The sequence below is a fragment of the Cibotium barometz genome, chromosome 55, assembly GCF_041138505.1.
Source record: "Cibotium barometz isolate CiBa-2024 chromosome 55, ASM4113850v1, whole genome shotgun sequence".
NCBI lineage: Eukaryota > Viridiplantae > Streptophyta > Polypodiopsida > Cyatheales > Cibotiaceae > Cibotium > Cibotium barometz.
The window spans coordinates 23315399-23324320 of record NC_141100.1 but is presented as its reverse complement, the minus strand read 5'-3'; positions in this window follow the sequence as shown (position 1 = coordinate 23324320).

Here is an 8922-nt window from a genome sequence, read left to right as displayed (position 1 = left end):
CCTTTTCCTTTGTAGCTATTGTATAAATTTGTGATGAATGCTAATAATTGGGTAGCAAAACCCTCAACACTCCTCTTCTCTGTGGGCATATTCTTTGCAACCACCTAAAGTTGGCCCAAAGCACGCATACACTCTATGTGGATCTTGCCTGATGTTAGCAAGCCAACTTGGTTGTCAAAAATTTCCTAACGCCCTCCTGCTAACTTCACCTACCATGCTCTCACAAAAAGCTCCTTCCTCTTTGGATTAAAATATGATCTGAGCTCATCTTCAGGCATGTTTATTAAATACATGTAAACAGTCTATGAAAGGAGTTTTCATTGAGGCGGCTTGTTAATTGACATGGCCATGATCTACAAAATGTAAAATATTTAAATTAATCATATGCTAAATTTTAAACATTAATTTCATCACATGATTTTTTTCTAAGTAACGTATGTAATTTTATCACACAACTTAAAAAATTATAGATGACATACGATTGATCACATGTCAGAATGTATGACCGTGAACTTAAACTATAGGTCAACACACCTAATCTTAAATTGGGCATACCTATACTTATAGTGGACATGATAAGGGATCCTATACAGTGAACTTAAAGTGGACACAACTAGTCGGTAAAGACCAGAGTGGACACAATAAGTTGCTTCGTGTGAGGAAAACTTAAAGTGGACATAACTGGTCAATAAAGACCAGAGTGGACACAGTAATTGGCTTCGTGTGAGAATAACGTAAAGTGGACACCACTGGTCTCGGTAAGACCAGAGTGGACACAGTAATAAGTGGCTTTCATGTGAGGATAACTTAAAGTGGACACTACTGGCCATTAAGACCAAAGTGGACACAGTAAGTGGCTTTTGTGTGAGGATAACTTAAAGTGGACACAACTAGTCGGTAAGACTAGAGTGGACATAGTAAGTGGCTTCCTGCTGGCAAATTGAACTTAAAGTGGACACAATTGGTCAGTAAAAGACCAGAGTGGACACAATAAGCTTAAACAAGTATTAGTATTTAACTAGAGTGGTCACAACTACCCCATAAGGGTGCTAGAGTGAACACAACTAGTTTTTTTTCAAAAAAAAGCATAAAAATAAAAATAAAAAATAAAAAAAGAAAAGCTTCACAAATATTACCTGCTTATAACCCTAAACCTGTAAGTCACTCTCTAATCTCTCTCTCTCTCTCTCTCTCTCTCTCTCTCTCTCTCTCTCTCTCTCATCACTCTCTCACAAAGCTTTCAAAAAGATAATCGATCAAATAAGCTTTTAACGGCTTATAACCCCAATTTTTTGATAGATATGTTATTGATCAATAAGGTGATTGATCGATATATTTTCGATCGATAAGTTTATGGATTGATAATATATCGATCAATAATTTTATTGATTGATAAGTTTATTGATTGAACTTATCGATTGAAAAGAAAAAAAATGTTATTTGTCTAATTAAATGAGAAAACGATGAATAACCCGTGTTATTCATACTAAATCCATTATATAACCCATATAATGCTATGTAGATCACACTAGGAAAGTGTGGGTTTATTTCATGAAGGAGAAAAGTGAGGTGTTTTCTCTTTTTCAGAGATTTAAAGTCTTGGTCGAGAAGGAAAAAAGCATACAAATAAAATGCTTGAGAACTGATGGTGCGGGAGAGTATTTCTCTAATGAGTTCGGTGATTTCTTGAGAAAGCAAGGAATTAAGAGACAGTTTACATGTAGGTACACTCTGCAACACAACAGAATGGTGTTGCAAAAAGAAAAAATAGGCACATTGTAGAAGTGCCAGGTGCCTTGATGTCTGAAAACAATATGACACATAATTTTTGGGTAAAAAAGTACTGTGTACATTATGAATAGAACCCTCACTACAGCTGTTCATGGTATGACACCTGAACATAAGTTTACAGGCATAAAACTAGATGTGTCTCATTTGGGTGTATTACATATATGCATATTCCCAATGAAGTTAGAACAAAGTTGGATCCAAAGGGAGAGAAATGCATCTTCATGAGTTATGCTTTGGAGTAGAATGGTGATAGATAATATAACCCTACCACTTGTGAGATGCGAGTAAGTAAAGATGTTGTGTTTGATGAGATGAGTAGCTGGTATACACCAACAGTACTGAAGGCAACAGAAGATGCAGATGTAAGAAGTACTACTACTACACCAAATCTAGAGCAACAATCACATGTGCTTAGTGGACCTGGAGAGTCCTCTAGTAGTGGATCCAGTGCTAGTCCATGGTCACGCAAGTTGAGGATAGATGCAGGTACACATGTATCATCATGCAAAGGGAAGGAAAAGATAGATCACCTTTTGTGCCTAATTTTTCAGTAGCACAACAGGTCACTCATATGTGGATGGTAACTCTAGTGGCTCTGAGGAGAGCCTTGATGAGGAACTTGGCATTCTGTTTGCGGTTACTCCTAGTGTAAGGAGAACCAAGGCTGTTTGGAGGACACCTGATAGTGATCCAGGTGTATACATATCTACGAGGGTTAGGTACCTTGTTTTGACAAGTTGAGATATGATGGATATAAAGCCCATCATTATTCTTACATGGTTAAATCAATACAGGAGTTGGAGCCCACTTATTTTGAGCAAGCACTTGGAAATAAAAAATGGGAAGATGCCATGATTTAGGAGATGGCAATATTGGATGTGAATGCAACATGGGAGTTAGTCTCTTTGCCTAAGGAATAGAAGGTAATTGAATATAAGTGGGTGTATAAGGTCAAGCATAACACATATGGTTCAGTGATGAGCAGGTATAAGGCAAGATCGATTGCCAAGGACTATGTGCAGACCTATGGAATTGACTATGAGGCATTCCGCCTAGTTGCAAAAGAATGGAAACAGTGAGAGCTGTCACATTGCTAAGGCTGCATTAAAGGGTTGGTGAAGCAGAAGTTTGAGATGAAGGATTTGGGTGAGCTGCAGTATTTCTTGGGCATAGAGGTGGTGAGATCACCTCATGGAATTTTTTTATTACAAAGGCAGTATCGCTTGGACATGCACTTAGACATGTTGTCCAAGTATGATATGACAGGATGTAAGCCTATTTCAGTGCCATCGGAGTAGAACACAAAGTTTTCCACAGATACATGTGAGCTTTTGGAGGACTCCACTACGTACAGGTACATAGTGGGTAGCTTGATCTACATGACCATTACTAGGCCACACTTGAGCTATGTTGTTGGACTTTTGGGAGTTAGTTTATGCAAGCCCCTAAGAAGCCACACTTTATGAGGTTGGTATAGAGATACAACTACCTGGGTACACAAATGTTGATGTTGGAATTAGGGTTGCAGGAATGCACACACAACTTCAAGAAGATGAGGAAGCTTGAGCACAACACAGTAGTGTATTATGAGTGCCAAAATGAAAGATAACAAGCCCTAGAAGATAATGGGCGTATATACAATGCACGGGGGAAAAAACCTCCTAGTGAGGGAAAAAGTGCCCCGGCGGTCCTAAGTGTGTTCACACACATCACTACTATAATATGGTAACAAATCCCCCCTGGAGTGATGCGGTGAACAAGAGCTAGCACTCATGTATAGGGAAGTGTCTAGCTATGTGGACGAATCCACAAAAGGGAGTAAGCCCAAAGCTTTGCGAAAAGCTTCGAACTTCTCACGAGGCAGAGCCTTTGTGAAAAGGTCTGCAAGGTTATCCTGTGTTGGCACATAAGCCAAACTGATCTCTCCTGCAGAGAGTCTCTCCCTGACATAATGGTAGTGCACCTCAATGTGCTTCGTACGAGCATGGAACACTGGGTTCCGCGCAACTGCCAATGCGCTCTGACTGTCAGTGAAGATGGTGGTGGCAGATGGCTGCCCAACACCCAAATCAGCCATAAGGCGTCTGAGCCACACACACTCAACCGTAGCTGTGAAAGCTGCCCTGTACTCAGCTTCACAACTAGAAGTGGCCACAGTAGGCTGCTTCTTGCTCAACCATGATATGCATGAGCTTCCAAGCATGAAGCAAAAACCACTCGTGGACACGCGTGTGTCATAACAACCAGCCCAGTCAGAATCTGAAAAAGCATGTAAATCTGGCGGCAATGATCCCCCCTTGGGATAAAACAACCCAAGATGCCGAGTACCACTCAAATAGCGAAAGATACGCTTCACTGCCTGCCAATGCTTAATGCCTGGGCTATGCATAAATCTGCTCACCTGTGAGACTGCAAACTGAATGTCTGGCCTCGTAATGCATACATAAATGAGGCAACCAACAGCTGTCTGATAGAGTGTGACATCAAAGTGATCTCCAGCATCATGAAGACTCAACTTCAAACCTGTCTCCATTGGAGTAGCAATAGGCTTGCAGTCTTCAAGGCCAAATCTCCGCAACAATGTTTCAATATACTTTGTCTGACACAAAGCAATACCTCCATTACACTGCTTAAATTGTATCCCCAAATAATGATGCAAATGCCCCAAATCTGACATCTCAAAAGAGGCATTCAAATCAGCCTTAAAATCAGCAATATGACTCTCATTTGGTCCTGTGAGCAGCATGTCATCGACATAGAGAGCAATGATTAGATGTACACCATCCACACGTTTAACATACAAAGTGCTTTCTGTTGGACTATTCTGAAACCCATGTGCAGTCAAATATGCATGTATTTTTTCATACCAAGCTCGTGGAGCTTGCTTTAAACCATATAAAGCCTTTTTTAACCTGCACACTTTGTTTTCCTGCCCTCTTTGAACAAAACCACGAGGCTGCGATACATACACCTCCTCATGCAAATCTCCATTTAAGAACGCAGTCTTTATGTCCAGCTGATGTACATTCCAACCATTATGAGCTGCTAATGCACAGATGCTACGAACAGTGGTCATACGACATGTGGGAGCAAAAGTCTCATCAAAATCAATGCCCTTCTCTTGAGCATAACCTTTTGCAACAAGCCTAGCCTTATGGCGATCCACTGTGCCATCAGGCTTACGCTTCAATTTGTATACCCACTTAGTGCCAATGGCCTTCTTGCCAGGGGGCAAGTCACATAAAGACCATGTACCATTCTTCATAATAGCATCGTATTCTGCTTGCATAGCAGCCATCCAATTTTCTGAACTTTGTGCCTCATCAAATGAAACAGGCTCACTTTCATCGCACATACTAGAAACAGCCAATGCATAACAATCTGACGCATAAGAGGCACCATGAGAGCCAGAACGAGTGCGACTAGACAAAGGGGCATCCAACTTGCTGTCACGCAAAGTCTGCACCAGCCATCTAGGCATATTCCTAGAGCCCTCAATCTCTTGTCTCTCATCCTCAAGTGCATCATGCACATCTGCATCAGATATAGGCTGATCTGTGCCATCATTTAAAACCTGCATAGGCTGAAAAACTGCCTCATGAGGTATTGCACTTGACTGTGCACCACTGAAAAGAGGCAACAATGTATCATAGACATCACGTGAGCTGATATCTGTCTCCTTAGTACATGAAACCAAGGGCTGAACTGCATCTTCCACAAATACAACATCACGGCTAACCAAAATGCGCTTTGTCTGTGGATGATACAAACGATAGCCTTTGCTCTCAGCACTATATCCAACAAAAATACATTTGACAGCTTTGTCATCCAATTTTCTGCGATGTTGCACAGGCACTAATGCATATGCCAGGCAACCAAAAACACGTAAATGGCCAACAGATGGCTTGCGGCCATGCCAAGCCTCATATGGAGTGACAACCTGTAATGCTTTGGTGGGACACCTGTTTAGTACATAAGTGGCACACATGACAGCCTCAAGCCAAAAACCATGTGGTAGACTTTGACTCTTAACCATACATCTTGCCATTTCCATGAGAGACCTGTTTTTCCTCTCAGCCACACCATTTTGCTGTGGTGTATACGGCACTGTACATTGGTGTTTTATCCCACGCTCAGCCAGAAATGCATTAAATTCTGAAGACATATACTCCCCCCCTCGATCTGAACGGAGGGTGCCCATCTTACTTTCTGACACATTTTCAGCCATAACCAAAAACTGTTTGAAGCACAAAAACACTTCGGACTTTGCCTTCAAAGGATATACCCATGCATGCCTGGTAAAATCATCAATGAAAGTCACGAAGTAAAGGTAGTTTCCAAATGATGGAGTTTGCATGGGACCACAAACATCACTGTGAACAAGCTGCAATCTGCGTTCAGCTCTCACTGATCCATCTTTGGGAAAGGAAGCACGCTGCATTTTACCCAATATGCAGCCCTCACAAACATGCTTGACAGGTGCCTCAAGCTTAGGCAAAGAAGACACCATTTCAGATTTCTGCAGGCGCAGCAAACTTGCAAAATTCAAATGACCAAAACGTGCATGCCACAGTTTTGCATTTGAAATAGCCTGCGTATCCATAATAGCACATGCTGAATCCTCTACACATTTGCCATCCATATTGAGCTTATACAGCCCTCGACATAGTGAACCAGATGCTACAATGATGTCACCACAAGAGAGATCATGAACAGTACATCTGTCATCCACAAATTTTACAACCAAACCTGTTTTGGCAAATGCGGAGACTGATAGCAGATTCTTTTTGATACCTGGCACATACAATGCATCAAAAAGTGTAAAGGTGTTGCCATTTGCAACATTCAGCACAATCTGTCCAACTCCTTTAACGGGATAAGAGGAGTTATTGGCACAAGTGACAGTATTCCCTGTGGGAGCAGACTCAAGGAAAGTGAATAAACTGCGCTGCGAGGTGATATGCTTAGTGGCACCACTGTCAAAGTACCATACATCTGAATCTACTGCAGACATACATGTGTCATGCAAAGATGGGTCATAACTGCACTGCGCATTGAATGCCCATTCTGTATCTAGCACAACATTAGCAGATTCATTGTTAGAAGGAGAGGCATCTGCAACAGCCATACCAGCCTCTTTCTTCTTAGCCTCTTTCGCAGCCAGCTTAGGACACGCTTTGATGACATGATCATTTCCCTTACAGTACTTGCAAAATGTCTTCTGTTTGTCACCCTTCTTCTCATCTTTGTCTTCCTTCTTTGGTTGCGCAGCATTTGCAGATTTCTGCTTACTAGAAGAAAAGCCAGCTTTACCTTTCCCGCTTCTCTGATTAGCAACGAAAGCTTGATCTGCGACACGCATACTATTCCTGTTTTGCCTTGACTGGTCTTCTTGCAGCAAAACAGAAACTAACTCCTCAAATGATAAGGCATTGGGATTGCCTTTCATCATCAAGCGAAGAGTGGAAGCAAAACCCTGATAAGAATCTGGTAGACCATTCAAAACAGTCTGCACAAGTGAACTGTCTGACAGGATTTCATCTGCAGAAATGAGCTGCTCTTTGAAATCCTTGATCTTTGTCAAAAAGCTATCCATAGAATCACCTTCGTTCATATGCTCATTCTCCAACTGTTTTCGGAGATAAGCAACACGAGCCTCATTTCTTGCCTGATACAATGTGGCAAGTACATCCCAAGCATCCTTAGAAGTCCTGCAGGAGCGAATATGTGGGATAATGGTACGTTTGACAGACAGCGCAATCAAGGCATGAGCCTGCGCATCTCTACCATCCCAACGAATCTGCTCTGCTGAAAGTGGTGGTTCTCGAACAGCTGCTACAGCACTTGTGCCTGCACCATCATCAACAGTACCTGTTTCTGATGTGTTTGCAGCATTCCCAGCCACAATAGGACGTGCATCAATACCCTGCACAATATTCCATAACCCCTTTGCTACCAATACATGTCGCATCATATATGCCCACAATGGATAGTTGGTGCCATCCAACTTATCCTCAGCAGCCAACATGCGGAATACATCATTGTTGTCAGCCATGGCCAATGACTGTACTACTAGATGTAAATGCTGTCTGCAAGAGGAAAACCTGTATAAAATCGACCTGTGCTATATAGCACAGCCCAAAACAGACGAATGGGCACCTGTCCTGCAGATTTTAATCTTGACAGAAAATCTGCACAGTAGGACGATTTTGCCTGCGCAGTACTTGGAATGCAAAAACGGAGGGCGAAATGACTTCAGATCAAAATTCTGAAACAAACCTGCATATACTAACCTGCTGACGCTCGTGAAACCTCGTCGCAATCGGAGGAGATGAAGCGGCAGGTGCCGGTGATGCTGCCCGGGAGGAGGAAGCCTGCTCTGATACCAATTGTTGGAATTAGGGTTGCAGGAATGCACACACAACTTCAAGAAGATGAGGAAGCTTGAGCACAACACAGTAGTGTATTATGAGTGCCAAAATGAAAGATAACAAGCCCTAGAAGATAATGGGCGTATATACAATGCACGGGGGAAAAAACCTCCTAGTGAGGGAAAAAGTGCCCCGGCGGTCCTAAGTGTGTTCACACACATCACTACTATAATATGGTAACAGTTGATTGGGTTGGTTGTGTCATAGATAGGAGGTCTACTAGTGGCTTTATGTTTTCATTTGGGAGTGCTGTTGTGAGTTGGAGTAGTAAGAAAATGCTAATAGTTGCTTTATCGAGTACAAAGGCAGAGTACATAGGTGCTGTTTAGCAGCTTATGAGGAGGTAGCCTAGTTTCAAAAGCTACTTGTTGGTGATATGGGTGAGCCCATGGATAGGGAAGTTATCATTTATTGTGACAACATGAGTAGCACACAGTTGGCCAATAACCCAGTATACCATGCTAGAATGAAGCACATTGACGTGCATTATCACTTTGTGAGGGAGAAGGTTCTATAGTAGTAGGTGATGTAGATTTGGTATATGTCAGGATCGTATGGTTGACAGCTTCATGAAGGCATTGGGAACATAGAAGCTCCATAGGTTTAGGAGCTTACTTGGAGTGCACTGTGTGGATTTGAGCTCAAGGGGGAGTGTTGAGATATCGAGCTCAACTAGTGCTATGAACATTGATGACTCACC